Below are 13,470 nucleotides of genomic sequence, written 5' to 3' on the forward strand. Positions count from 1 at the left end.
TTGCCTCCTTGCACTCTTTTGGACACCACATCGAGCACAAAGTACCTTAGTTCACTCTCCCATCCATCATGGAATTCCTCAAAATGCCAGGCTACTGGGTAATTTTGATCCCTATTTTTGATGGCTCTAATATGCAGTGGGATGCTAAGATGGACTTTCAGCATCGTACTCACTACATATAGCTTAGGACAGGAGCAAATGAGGATATAAAATGCAAATTCAGTCTTAGAGTGCAAACCTTTGCTGATACGTATCGGGTACTCGATAATGATGATGGAACATAACATGTATTCCCCCTCTAAAGTACAAACCTTATACTTGTGACATTTCTTAAATCCAGGGTTGTGAGAAAACCAAGTTACCTCTCTTATGCACTCTTGAATACTAACTACAAGGTCCTGCATCGTGGACTTGGCTTTACGAAAAGTAACTAACGACCTATCTGGTATCATGTCACCAATCACAGGGTCATTCTTAATCAAATACCAATTCAGGATGGCTGTCAACTGAACATGTTGCAAACTGTAACCCGTGATCATCCGAAGTGGTTGGCTCTCTGTCTGCTCAGCATCCCTTCTTCCAAAAAGAAGTTCCTCCCTTTTGCTCTTTTAATCACAGCTTCACTATAGCCTCTCTCAACACATCTACTAGCCAACTCATCCTGGGCAATCTTAAGTAACTCCCTGTTACTACAATTCCTGCGCATTCGCAGGTTCTCGGCATATGGAATGCTATGTTTCAACTTATTCGGATAAAAACTGCTTGCGTGTAGTATAGTATTACCTGCTGTGGCTTTGCGGTATGTTTTGGTATGAATCCTGCCCTGCCACACAAATATTGTGAGGTCTAAAATAAATACCACTTCCTTGCTTATATGGGCAGTGAAGTGGGGATTCAGGTTATTATGATTAATCCGTTCTGTGAAGCAGTGGGCTGACTGTTCAGTCCCCTTCCATATTACAATAATGTTGTTGATGCACCGCGTCCGGAAAACAATGTTGTCCGCGCTCGACTCGAGCCTGTCACTTCTTTATTTGGCACACTCCAACCCGCGGGCCTCTATAACACAACGACCCCGCGGGTCTAATACCGACGGCCATATTTATCGAGCGGGAGGCTAATTCAAGCATTGCATACCGGCACAGCCCCCGAGAGGGTGCGGCCGGATTCAGGGCGTGGTCCCGTAACGATGCCCGATCCACCTGACAATCCTTAATTAGATTGCGCCCGGCACCCCCCGCTGATTGGCTCTTGATCCACATATATTCCAGACCTACCATGCAGTCAGCACCAGAGCGGCCTGGCTCCGGCATGTAGGTACCCCCCCTTGGTATTCCCTTTGGAGTGGTAAGTGAGGCCCCTTTGGGGCCTGTTTTCTTTCTCTTTTTTTCTGTTTATTCCCTGTTTCCCCTCCCTTCTGCAACCCTTCGCTCTCCCTCCACCCCCTTCTCTTTTCCCCATTTCCTGCTTCCTTGTCTCTCTTTTTTCCCATGTGCTTTTCCTCTGGTTTAAGCTTGGTTCTCTTCTGTCTACTTTTTCCCTTAAGTCTTGTGCTTCCTCTTTTCATCTCATGACCCTTCACCTCTATCCTTCCTAATCCCTTTAATCTCCCCAGAGTGTGACTACAAGGGAAACCCCCCCCCCGGCACTAGCCAGACCAGAGGCAGATTGCCCCTTACTCTGGGGTAAGTCACCCTTGCATGTGTTTGTGAGTGCTTGGCACAATTTGTTCACATTTTTGCTGTGTGCTTTGCAGTGGTTTGCCACGGTTGTTTCATCCCATATATTTCTGAACTATCAGTGGCTTATCTATTGATGCATTTATTTTTATCTACTACAGGCCTACCCCACCGTGAACTACCCGTTCAGGTAGGCCATACACATTTTTTCACTTTTTGAGTACCCCACTTACTGTGTGTGCTCAGACCCTGACGAATGCCCCTGACCTACCAGCACTGAGTGAGGGCAGAAACATGTTGGTCATCCACTTTTTCTTTTAGACTCCAAGAGACATTACTCTCCAACGAGCCTTTCCCCCTTAGTTTTAGCCTTACCAGCATGCACCTTTATTAAAATTAGCAGAAGCCACTGGCGACATGCTTGGTAATTTTATTATTCACCCCTTCTGGATCAATGTAACTATCCAGCTAGTTTAATTTCAGCACTCCCTCGGGTTCTTTTAACCACGAGGTCGAGTCCGCCCAAGTAGTATCATCTTACTTGGGTGGGGCTAGGTGGTCATATGATGAAGCAAGACACTATTATGTGTGTGAGACCACCTAGTCCGTAAGGGAAATCCCCCTCCCCCCTGTAGGACAACACAGCACCCCCTAGCTTGGACATTCTTCCAACTATGACTTCCCGACCTGAGGATCTATAGTGACCTTATTAACACCACTGTAAAAAAGACTGACCTAGTCTTATCTTCAGTTCCTACTACCCCACACCATTAGTGATGAAATAATTTCTGTAGGGAGGCGGTGTGGGCTAGCAACACTCCCATTGCTCTCCTTTTGTGTACATATAGTCCGCACTCTCCTTTTCATACTCCACCGCAAGCACCTGCTCCTCCCACCAGCCCATATGCAAATTAGCATAGCTTGGGGGCAAAGCAGGTTCCCATCACAGTGCCTCTCAACTGTTTACAGATCTTCTTCCCAAATAGAAAGAAGTTATTTTCCAGGCACCAACGTGCCATCTCTAACATCTGGTTATGCTTATATAAAGAGATGTGTCTTGTGCTCGAAAAATGCTGCAACACCCTCAACCCATCACCATGTTTAATACTGGTGTAAAGGGAAGTCACATCTAGAGTCATCAGCACAAAGTTATACTCCCATCCGATGTCATACACTCTCCTCAGAAAGTCCCCTGTATCTTGGATATAAGAAGGCAAGTTCTTCACATATGGTTGTAAAAAATAATCAATAAACCTAGAAGTATCCCACCCTGTGCAGAGATAATGGAATGCCCTGGGGTATTAGTTCAGTTTTTATGGACTTTCAGGATAAGATAGAAGATTGGCAAAATAGCGTGGTCAGTTCTCAAAAATTGATACTCATCTTTGGTGATCAAACCCGACCCCTTCCAACTCCCAAATTCCAACACATAAGCTGAGTAGACTCTCCTCACCACACCATGATCTATTGTACATTAACAAATTTCATCAATCAGCTGTCTAAATGCTTCTTCAACATACATTTGAAGCGGTCAGAGGACCACATTCCCCCCTTGTCCTCCTGCGGAATTACCACACCCTGCCTATTTTTCAATTTAGTCATCAATTGCTTATACTTAAACACATCCTGTGATCACCTTCCACTACACCGCTTGTCCCCTTGACTTTGCAGACATTTGAGTTTTCGTGACACCACCTTTGAGAACACACCAATGGAGTCTTTAGGCAGTAAAAGTAGATCTCGGCTTGAACTGAATAGTTGGACTTTCAAAGACATCCAGACCCTGTTGTTGCAATAAAAGTTCATCTGAGATAGGCTCCTCTCCCTCACTAATCCTTTCTAGATCTGCCAATTCCTTTATCAAAGGAATGTCTGATATCAATACGTTGACTGCTCGACCCTGCAGCTGACACAGCACACTCTGCACATGTACAGGCGTCATTGCATGGAATTTCTTTAACTTGATTTTCCTTACAAACTTAAACAAATCAGTCCGTGTTTGACAATAGTTAAACTAGGCTGGTGCACAGCACGTTAGCCCCAATGCCAGAATCTTTTGTTCCTTCTCACTCAGTGAAATGTCTGACAGATGTAATATACTCTGGGAGTTCACTCCACTTACTTCCTCATTGATTTGTTTTTGGATTTGAAAATTATTTTTGATGTTGTTGGTTCTTCGATTTCTTATTTTTCTGTTGTTGTCCCTCCCCCTCTGGGGTTTCTAGCTCTGCCGGGTAACGTTCTGAGATTTTGAGTCCGATCTGAGTATAAAAAACACAGTTCATCTTCAACGGACGGTGCATTCTGTGTTACCCACCCTTCCTCTATGTCCATTTCCACCACACAGCTGAACTCAGAACTAGTTTCTTTCTGTGTCCATCTGGCTCCAGTGAATACATTATCAGTCATTCTCTGTCTGCCTAGATTGTCAAAACATAATGAAAAGGTGAAATTCTGGCCTCTCTGATAATTCAACTTGTCTCTTTTAAATTTCAGAGCCTTTCTGTTCTCATTTGATTGTTCATATTTCTCTAATCAACACTTTATCTCAGTCTCTAATTTGCTCGCAAGCTAATTGTCCTGACTTTTATCCAATTTAGATTTAAATTCTCTATTTCCTCCAAGAGAGTGTCACAGTCAATGTCAGCGTACTTAATGAGAATTGCCATCATCCTCTTCAAGGATTCTAAATTGTTCTCTGTCCATTCCTTTAAGATGTTAGGGTTAGGATTCTCATAAGTCAGTGCAATTAATATGCGCAACCCCTACATCCATATAACCTCAGGGATTTGCTCTCCCACCATTTTGAAATTTCCCTCTTATGCAATCTCTCTAGTTGCTTGACTATGTCCTTGACGTTGCTCAAGGAAACTCCGTGTGCCTGTGCTCCACCCACAGCATCATCCTCAGACTCAATATCATCTTTAAACATCCTCTCTGTGGCACTCTTTCTATTCTTAAACCATAGTGCAGCCATGACTGGAAAATAATCAACCTTCGATGTTGATGCCCCACTACGCGGAACAATGACACTCTCCTCTCTCCCCAATACACAAGATGTGGCAGCGAGCTGGCTTTCTATGCTCCCGAGGCATCCTTCAACACTCTGGTCACACTCGCCACTGCTCACAATGCCTGCTTTCACAGCATTCCAACTGGGGGTGGGGTCTTGCATCTTCAGCATGCACAGCTAATTACTCCACATATCACAACATTGATGACACCTTCTATGGCATTATTGATATTATTATTGCAACATTTGCAATAAAACTTTTGATGAGAAAACTGTGCATGGTGGGGACGCAAGTTATATTTACCTTAGGGCACGAGATATAGTTACTTGAGTTAACTATAACTGCTGAATTTCTATGGTTTTGTGCGAGGAAATTCAGAACCTAACTATAATGTCCCTGTAACCTTTGTTTTTTTCAATGAATATATATATATATATATATATATATATATATACATATATATATATATATATATATATATATTGCAAATAAACAGTGGCTATGCTAATGGTTCACACCTCCTATGTATACATAAAAAGATAATGTCCACTTTTCACAGATATTCCTGCCCGGGGTGCCCAACTGGTACAGCACCCAACCACTTCAGGTGCAATTGTGTCAGTTGAAAAACAACAGCACATGTCAATCAAAAGATATGTACCAGGGCACACCACAATAGTTCAAAAGGTCCAATCCTTAATGTGCTGGGTCACTCAAAGCATGACATGGGTGTGTAGTATGTCATGATGATTTTATTCATCCAATAGAAAATAAATGCAATGAAAGCAACAGATATTCCAATGACACATTAAGGCCAATGTATGTGTACAGAACCAATTGCATGAATGCTGACAATTCCCTATATCCAGGACAAATTAGAGTCCCGTAGGTGTAGTGTTTGGAGCATAAAATATTCTATTGTAATACAATAGCCAATATTAGTGCCAAAGAGGTGGTACTTGACAAGATCGTGGACTGTGAAAAAACTCTATTCTACCTTTTGTAAACCCTGATTTCATTTGTAAGGGCCATATACAGAAAGAGAGTATTCCACAGCATAGTTGTTCACACTGTAAATATATCTTCACATTTAAAAATGATACAACCTACATTCTCTCAAAATAATGGCAGTCTATGACATCCTTATTTTTCTTTCTTGGGATGAGAATGTCCCATGTATGGTAAACAGGTGTGTTTATCTGTCCTGAGTGCCCTACTCTATTTGAAACAGGTATCCTGACTTTTTATTTTGGCCTTGTAATCAGCATGTGTGCAGAGTCTTATGCCTGCCCCTGGTAATGTGAGGTCCAGAACCAGTTTTGTGATCTGGAGCGGTGTCAAAATCCAGCCCTCAAAATAGACCCAGGACTACCATCCATGCTCTTGGTGAATCATGTAAGTGGTGATGGCAGAGATTCAGTGTATCAGTGTATTCAGTGAAGACCTTTTTCTCATCGTCAGGGTGATGGGAGTCTAATGACCCCTGTTATGTAAAGTGTGTTGTTGTGTGAACCCAAGAAACGTGAGCTGACATTCTCTGTGTATGTCAAGTGCATGTATCAAGAGGAGGAGCCTCCAACCAGTCAATCAAGAGCTACCAGTACAGCTTCAGAATAACGTGCAGCTAAGAGTTCATTTTTAATTAAGCACAGGGTCACATTTTCTTTTTAAAGTTAAGAGAAGGCTGTGTTTATTTCACATTATTATCACCAGGCTGCAGGTAGCAGGGCCTGATAATGAGCAGTGCTCTGTCAGATTTATGACCCTCACTGGGGCACAGAGGAGAAGAACTGAAGCATTTGAAGTATTTAACTCTTAAATATAAGTTCTTGTTAATTCAATATTGGAGCGAGACCACAAAATGATGTTTCAAAATGTTTCAGAATGGAAGAACATTAAAAAGAAACGTTACCTTAATAATTAAGTTAACTCTTCATTTTCATTTTCTCCAATTTCAATATGTCACATTTTCAACGAACATGCCTCTTGCTCCCAGTGGGCAGTAGACACTGTGCCATATTTATAACCAATGAATACTCTGAGGTTCCTGGCATGGGTGCTGGGTGTGGGTCTGACTGTAGTTTCTGTTATTCAAGATGAGGACGTCTCTGGCAGGGCCTGCCATTTATGTCTTGTCCCTGATTACTGCTTCTGGAAGGCTGATGACTGCTGGTTGTGGAGAAGTCACACTTAATTCTGCCCTTGTTTTGGATACTCATGGAACCAGCCTCATTGCTGTGAGAGCCATCACCTTGCACAAAGGCAGTGCCAGAGGATTCACCAGAAATTATTTTTGAAAAGGACCACATGAAACCAGTTCTGAAACCTTAGACCGTGGATCCACATCCCCTGTTTGGAAAACGTGCATTAAAAAGGTATCGGAACCACTGCACTTTGTTCCAGTTCCAAGTTCTTCATGATCAAGAAAGGGAGTGCTCCACTGAGTACTCAATGGACTGTTGGGTGATCAGAGTTGGTGTTTTTATGACAACTGGTCTTCCAGAGGTGAAATCTGCACAGTTTACTGGAGAAGCTGATAGTCTGCCTAGCACCTATGAGCCTGTCTGCTGAGCCAAGGAAGGAGAGTTTCTAGCCCTGCAGGAGACGTCAGTTGTGACCTTGGCATACAGTACACCCAATAGTCGCTGATTGCCTTTGGAAGTGAACCTGGCGCTGACCTATGTTGTGAGGCATCTCTTGGTCTTCCATCACGGCCCCCACAGTGGACTGGGTACAATCAAGTAACCACATGCTGTCTTACACCTCTGTACACCAGATGGCCTGGTGCTTTTGTTGCCTGACTCCAAGCGAATCCAGTGCATGAGCTGTCATTACAGCCAAAGCAGAAGCATGATCCCAGCCCAGAGACCCGTCTGCCAGACTAACTCTCTGTCCAATCCTGGCCCAGAGTCTGCAATTGCCTGCATGGAGCTTCTGTCGGATCCGTCCTGGAAGCTGCATCTGCCAGTTGAACACGCTCCAATCAGGTCTGGTCTGCTGCTCATCTGCCTCAGCCCAAATTCCAAATGCAATAGTCACTGAGATCCCATGTCAGTGGAGATGTTAGTAAAAGTAGCAATTATGAAAACGCCCACCAGCACTGCACGACCACAGCAACTTGAACAGGTAAAAGGACCTCACAGACAAAAGACTGAACTAGTTGTGCAGACCTTTGCGCTGCAACAGGAGAACATTAACTGTAGCTTAAACAACCCCATTGTGAGTACGAACTGTTGAACTGAACTATGAAATTCTCACGAGTAGAGACTGAGCACCCGATGTACTAAGATTCCGATAAAAAAATCGTAAATTGCATCATATAACAATTTGCAATTTCCTATTGTGAACCTCCTAAAATTAATTTTGTAAACGTGTGTGCAATTTGCACACCTACTTCTGCCAAATGCATTAACATTTTGTGAACCGACCTATGTATTAATACGTTGGTTCACACAACACCAATTTGTAGTGGGTTGCAATTCAACCTACCTCATTAATATGCAAGAGGTAGGTCACAAATTGAGACCCTCTACAATTGGTTAGAGTCACAGGCACGGTGGTCTGCTAAGGGCAGCAGACCACCATGTCTGTGATTGCTTTTAAACAAAGCAGTTTTTTTATGCAGCCTGTTTTCCAAATCAGGAAAATTGATTCATAAAAATAAAAATAAATTAATACTTTTGTAAACATGTTTTTAGGCAGTGGTCCTTAGGATATAATACCACATACGATAAGGTTACATTTGTGGCACCATATGCAAGATTACCAGCAGTGATCACCTCAGGGCATGAGGCATTGTTGCCAGGAGTAAAGTAAATAAAAAAGGCTTGATCAATGTAGAATGCCTCTACATGGTAACATAACAGCCATGGCTGCAATGCAACTGGTACCAAGTTAATAACATTAGAAATAAGTAATGCCCGACAAAGATTAATTTTTAGCCACTCAAATATCAGCTTTAAATGCATATTGGACATTCAAAAAAAATTCCCCAAACATTAACTTATGAGTTTTGAAAATACACATTTTCCTCTTGAATACACGCTTTCAGTTTCAGAATGCATTCAAACCTTCAATTACACCCAAAACAATGCATAATCAGCATTATTCCACCTACAAAATATTAAGAACTTCAAACACTTAGGGGTTAATAGAGTTTGAGGGATGCTGTAGCTTCATCATAAATTGTCTCTAAAGAAGTCCTCCGTCATGGAGGTATGTTCGCCCTTGCTACAGTTTGGCAGTGTGATCGACGAAACTCCATCAAACATCCGCCGACTCCTACGGTTTTGTATTCGTCTGTCTATGGAGTAATCAAGCAAATGGGCCTGATGGAGTAACATGAGCCATAACTCCGCTAACTGTGGTGATACCACCTTGTACGAAAGCACCCTTTTTGACATGGGTAGCCCCCACTTTTTGTCTGGCTTCTGATGCGGCTTTGACTTTTAGTACCCTCGGTCCCTGCTAACCAGGTCCCCAGTACCAGATCCCTTCCCCAAAACTGCACAATTGGCAAACTCTTTAGCTACCACTGTAAGTCCCTAGTAAATGGTATCCCTGGAGCTTGGGGGTACTAAGGAAAGTCTCTGAGGGTTGCAGCACCAGTTGTGCCACCCTCAGGGACCCCTCACCAAACCCACACTGTGCTGACATTGCAGACTGAGGGGCCTATTTATAGGCCACCAGCGCCACCTTGTGCCACATTAACGTCATTTATTTTGATGTTAATGTGGCCGAACGAGGCCAAAATCCCTGCACCGTATTTACAGGGTGGCACAATGCATGCATTGCGCCACCTGTAACTCTTTGCGCTACATTATGCCTGCACCAGGCATAATGTATGCAAAGGGGGCATTCCCCCATTAGGGGAGCCGGTAAAATAGTGCAAGGAAAACTATGGGATTTCCTTGCGCCATTTATTACGGCCCTTTTAACGCTTGCGAAAGAGCAGGCGTTAAAAGGGGACTTCCATTCTTTAGAATGGGTCCCTATGTACTCTACAGGAATAGCACCAACAGTTTGGGGCTACTCCTGCAGAGTACATCAATAGAGTCATTAAAAATGACTCTATTCCCCCCTACCTTGTGCCATGGTGCGCCGTCTTTTAAATACGGCACACACATGGTGGCAGTAGGGGGATGCTAAGGGGAGCAGGGAAAGTGGCGCTTCACTTAGTGCAGCGTCACTTTCCATAAATCTGCCCCTGCATGTGTTGGTGCTGGCTAAATTGAAAACACAACTTGTCACCCACCCCTGTGCCAGGTCCCCTATGACTGCATGTGCCAGGTGTAGGTCACCCCTAAGGCAGGGTGCATCAAGGCACATTTGAGGGCATATATGCACAAGCAGATATGCCCCTGCTATTTCTCTGTTGATACAGAGGCATAATAAGTGAACAGGGAAGCCATTTTAACTGCACATGTTAGACACTGGTCGTTATGAGTTCCCCGGCTACATGATGGTTTATCTGAATCCTGGGATTTTTGGTATCAAACATCTCAGAATAATAAACCTTCACTCTTTCCAGTGATGGATTTATTAATAAATGCACACAGAGGTGCCCCCCTGAAAACTTACTACCTGCTAGTGTTGACTGACTGGTCCTAACCGGTTCAGCCACTACAGATGTGTTTCTGCCTCCACCAAGGCAGGATGGACATTCCAGGGCAGGAAGCTTAAAGGTCTGGCGGCCTTTGTAATGCAACCCAGGTCTCTCCAAATGGTGGCAATGACCAGCACCCTGTCCTGACCTCACTGTTGGTGGCAGCACGGGCGGGAAAATTAGGCAGATTATGAGGTGTGCCCACTTCATGCCGGTGCCACCCCTAAGGTGGACAAGATGAAGTGGACACCACTTGTCAAATTCCTCCATCTTGCTTGGAATTAATTAGGACACTAGGGTTAGAAGTGGTCATAGAAGAGGTGTAGTCACCCTGAAGGTGGGCAGCTCATTGGCTACCACCTGGCACTTCCTCTAATGCCCCTAAAATGAGTATTTAGGTAACACCCCTGAGCCCTAGAACTCAGATCCTGATGACCTAAGAAGACACAGACAAAGAAGAGCTGCACCTGTAAAAGAGGAAAAGAAGAACAGCTGATTATGCTGGCCTGCCTGCTGACCTCAAAGGATTTTGCCTAAAAAGTCAACTTGTCCAACCTTCCATAAAGACTCAAGTCTCCTGCGAGCAGTGGACCTGCTCTGCAACAAAAACTTCAAGGAAAGAACTCTGCAGCTGCTGGAACTCCAGAAACCCAGCACCTTAAGTGACCACTGCACCTGACATCCACACCCGGATGTGAAGCCAACCTTTGGTGCTAGTGCGGTTCCCCAGCAGTACAGAGACCAAGTCCAATGTGGTCTCACCTATCTTGGACTCAACCGAGGCTGCTGCAGCCTCTGCATGCAGGTCCCCTCTCCCACAGCCTGGTGGTGAGAACAAACCTGACATCTCCAGCAAACACTTCAACCGTTGCCTCTGACCCAATCTGAGGTGGGCCACTGGTGCCAATGACGTCCTCTGGCTCCTAAGAGCTAGATTCCACCATGGTTCCACCCCTGCCAGACTTCCCGATGACACCTGCAGCTTCACCCCTTGACCGAGAGTGCTCCGGGGTGAGAAAACCCGACGGCTAAAGACACCCCTGCTCTGTTGCCCCTGCGCACTAGAGAAGAGGACCAAAGGTGCACCTGTGTCCCCGAGCATCCCAAGTCTACAACCTACCTGCTTGTTATCCCTGACTGGCTTCCAAGCCAGAACCTGAAGCCTGTTAGCCACGAGGCCCAACTCCCATAGAGAACTATTGGGCACCCGACACCTTAGTGCACTCCTTCACCCGGCTGCCCCAGTGCTGCCTGGTGTGACCTGCTGGTGTGGTCTTGATCTTTGCTTTCTAAGCTATGCCTCCTAAGTCATTGTTAACCCTGTGTTTGCTGAACATTGTTTTCCTTCCTAGGATAATATTGAGGGAACTCTGAAAATTGAACTGTGTTGATTTCTGAAACTACAAAGTATTTATGCTTAAAAGTCTACTTACCTGATTACACGTTCTTGGGTTTGAAACATATATAAAAAGATTTGTTATATTTCTTATTTGGTCTCAGATTTATTTTTGAGTGTTTGTTTCATTTATTGCCTCTGTGAGTATAACAAATGCTTAGCACTACCCTCTGATAAGCCTAACTGCTTGCCCACATGACCACAAAATAGAGCATTAGTCCTATCTACTTTTGCCTCTGCAAAACCAATTGGGGATCCACTGGACTCTCTGCACAGTGTACTTAATTTTAGTGCACTATATAAAGAGTCAGCTTCTTGCACACCTCCTCACTTGAGGTGGAGGAAACAAAATATAACAAGGCCAGATATCTCTTTTTTTAAAACTTACAATTCAGGAAGGATGTGTTAAGGGTTCTGCAAGTCGTCAGAGTGTCCATCACTATGGTGGAGGAGAAGAAAGATAATCAACCCCAAAACATAGGTAGGTTGTCCTTGTCATTTTTTACCTTGTAAAGACCTTCATTTTATTGGACAACAATTATGCTTTTATGACTTTGGAATCATGTGTTCTTGTTAGTTTCAATGTTATTGTCTGGGTGGATGTGTGTGTGCTTGTGTGCATGTAGTTTGTATTTTCTTTTGGGTGTTGAATGTGTGTGTTGAACTTGGAATACGTGTGTGTTGTGCTTGGTGTCATGTCTGTGGTTTGCTCTGTGTCTGTAAGTCTGGAGATATGAGGAATGGGTTGTTGAATAGGCTTAGGAACGAATATGAGTGCAGGTGAAGTGTTAAGGATGGAATCAGGAATGGTAGAGGGTCTGGGAGTTGCATTGGTGTCACAATAGGCACCTGCTTGACAAAATCCCCTTTGTAGGACACACATAGTAGAGTGAATGACATCCAAGATGGTCATTACTTGAGTATGTTGTCTACCAACACCTTGTGTGACATTCACAACTGTAGTCTGCCCAACTGAGATGATTCTTAAATTCGAAGTGCCTCTTCTGACACCAGTGCTGCCGCCATGTGTACAGGGGGAGAGGTACCTGGGGCAACAGAGACCCTAGGCAAAATAAGAGCTGGGGTCGTTTAAAGGGGATACCAGACTGAGGGTGAAAGTGGTACTGGTGGTGGTGGCAGAGAGTGCTCATTGTTTTCCTGTTCTGCCACCACAAGGGGCAGGTCAATGTTGGATGCTTTCTAGTCTGTTGTAGTGATGGCCTCTTTGCCAGCTCCTTCACACTCTGTGCCACTGGGTCCTTCTGTATCCGTGATGCTGTGTTCAGATTCCAAGCAACTGTATTGATCCTAACTCTGTGGTTGAACACCATCTCCTTTGCATGCTCATGAAGGTGCTGAAAGCCAACATATTTATTTATTTATTTATTTATTTATTTATTTATGTTGTTAGAATTCTATATCACAAATAACTTTTTAAGTCAAAAATGATAAAGCATTGTGAGAAAAATATACATAATATTACCAAATTGAGGATCTTGTATTACCTAAGACAGCTTTGCTTAAACCAGGCTTGTAAATGCAGTAGTAACACTCTACATACTATTTAGTTCTTTTTGGTACTCTAAAAGGACAATCCACCATGTTAGTAAATATATTTTACATTTCAAACATTTCAGAGATTTTCCTTTGACATCTGATTAAGTCCTATAGTGAGTTTTTGGCACTTGAGCTTGTCAGAATATTCTAAGTTATGTACATCAAAAATCATTGTGTGATTCTTTCATTTCAGCCTCCTTTTTAAAAACAAATATGATC

This window comes from Pleurodeles waltl, chromosome 3_1 (assembly GCF_031143425.1).
Source record: "Pleurodeles waltl isolate 20211129_DDA chromosome 3_1, aPleWal1.hap1.20221129, whole genome shotgun sequence".
Taxonomy (NCBI): Eukaryota; Metazoa; Chordata; class Amphibia; order Caudata; family Salamandridae; genus Pleurodeles; species Pleurodeles waltl.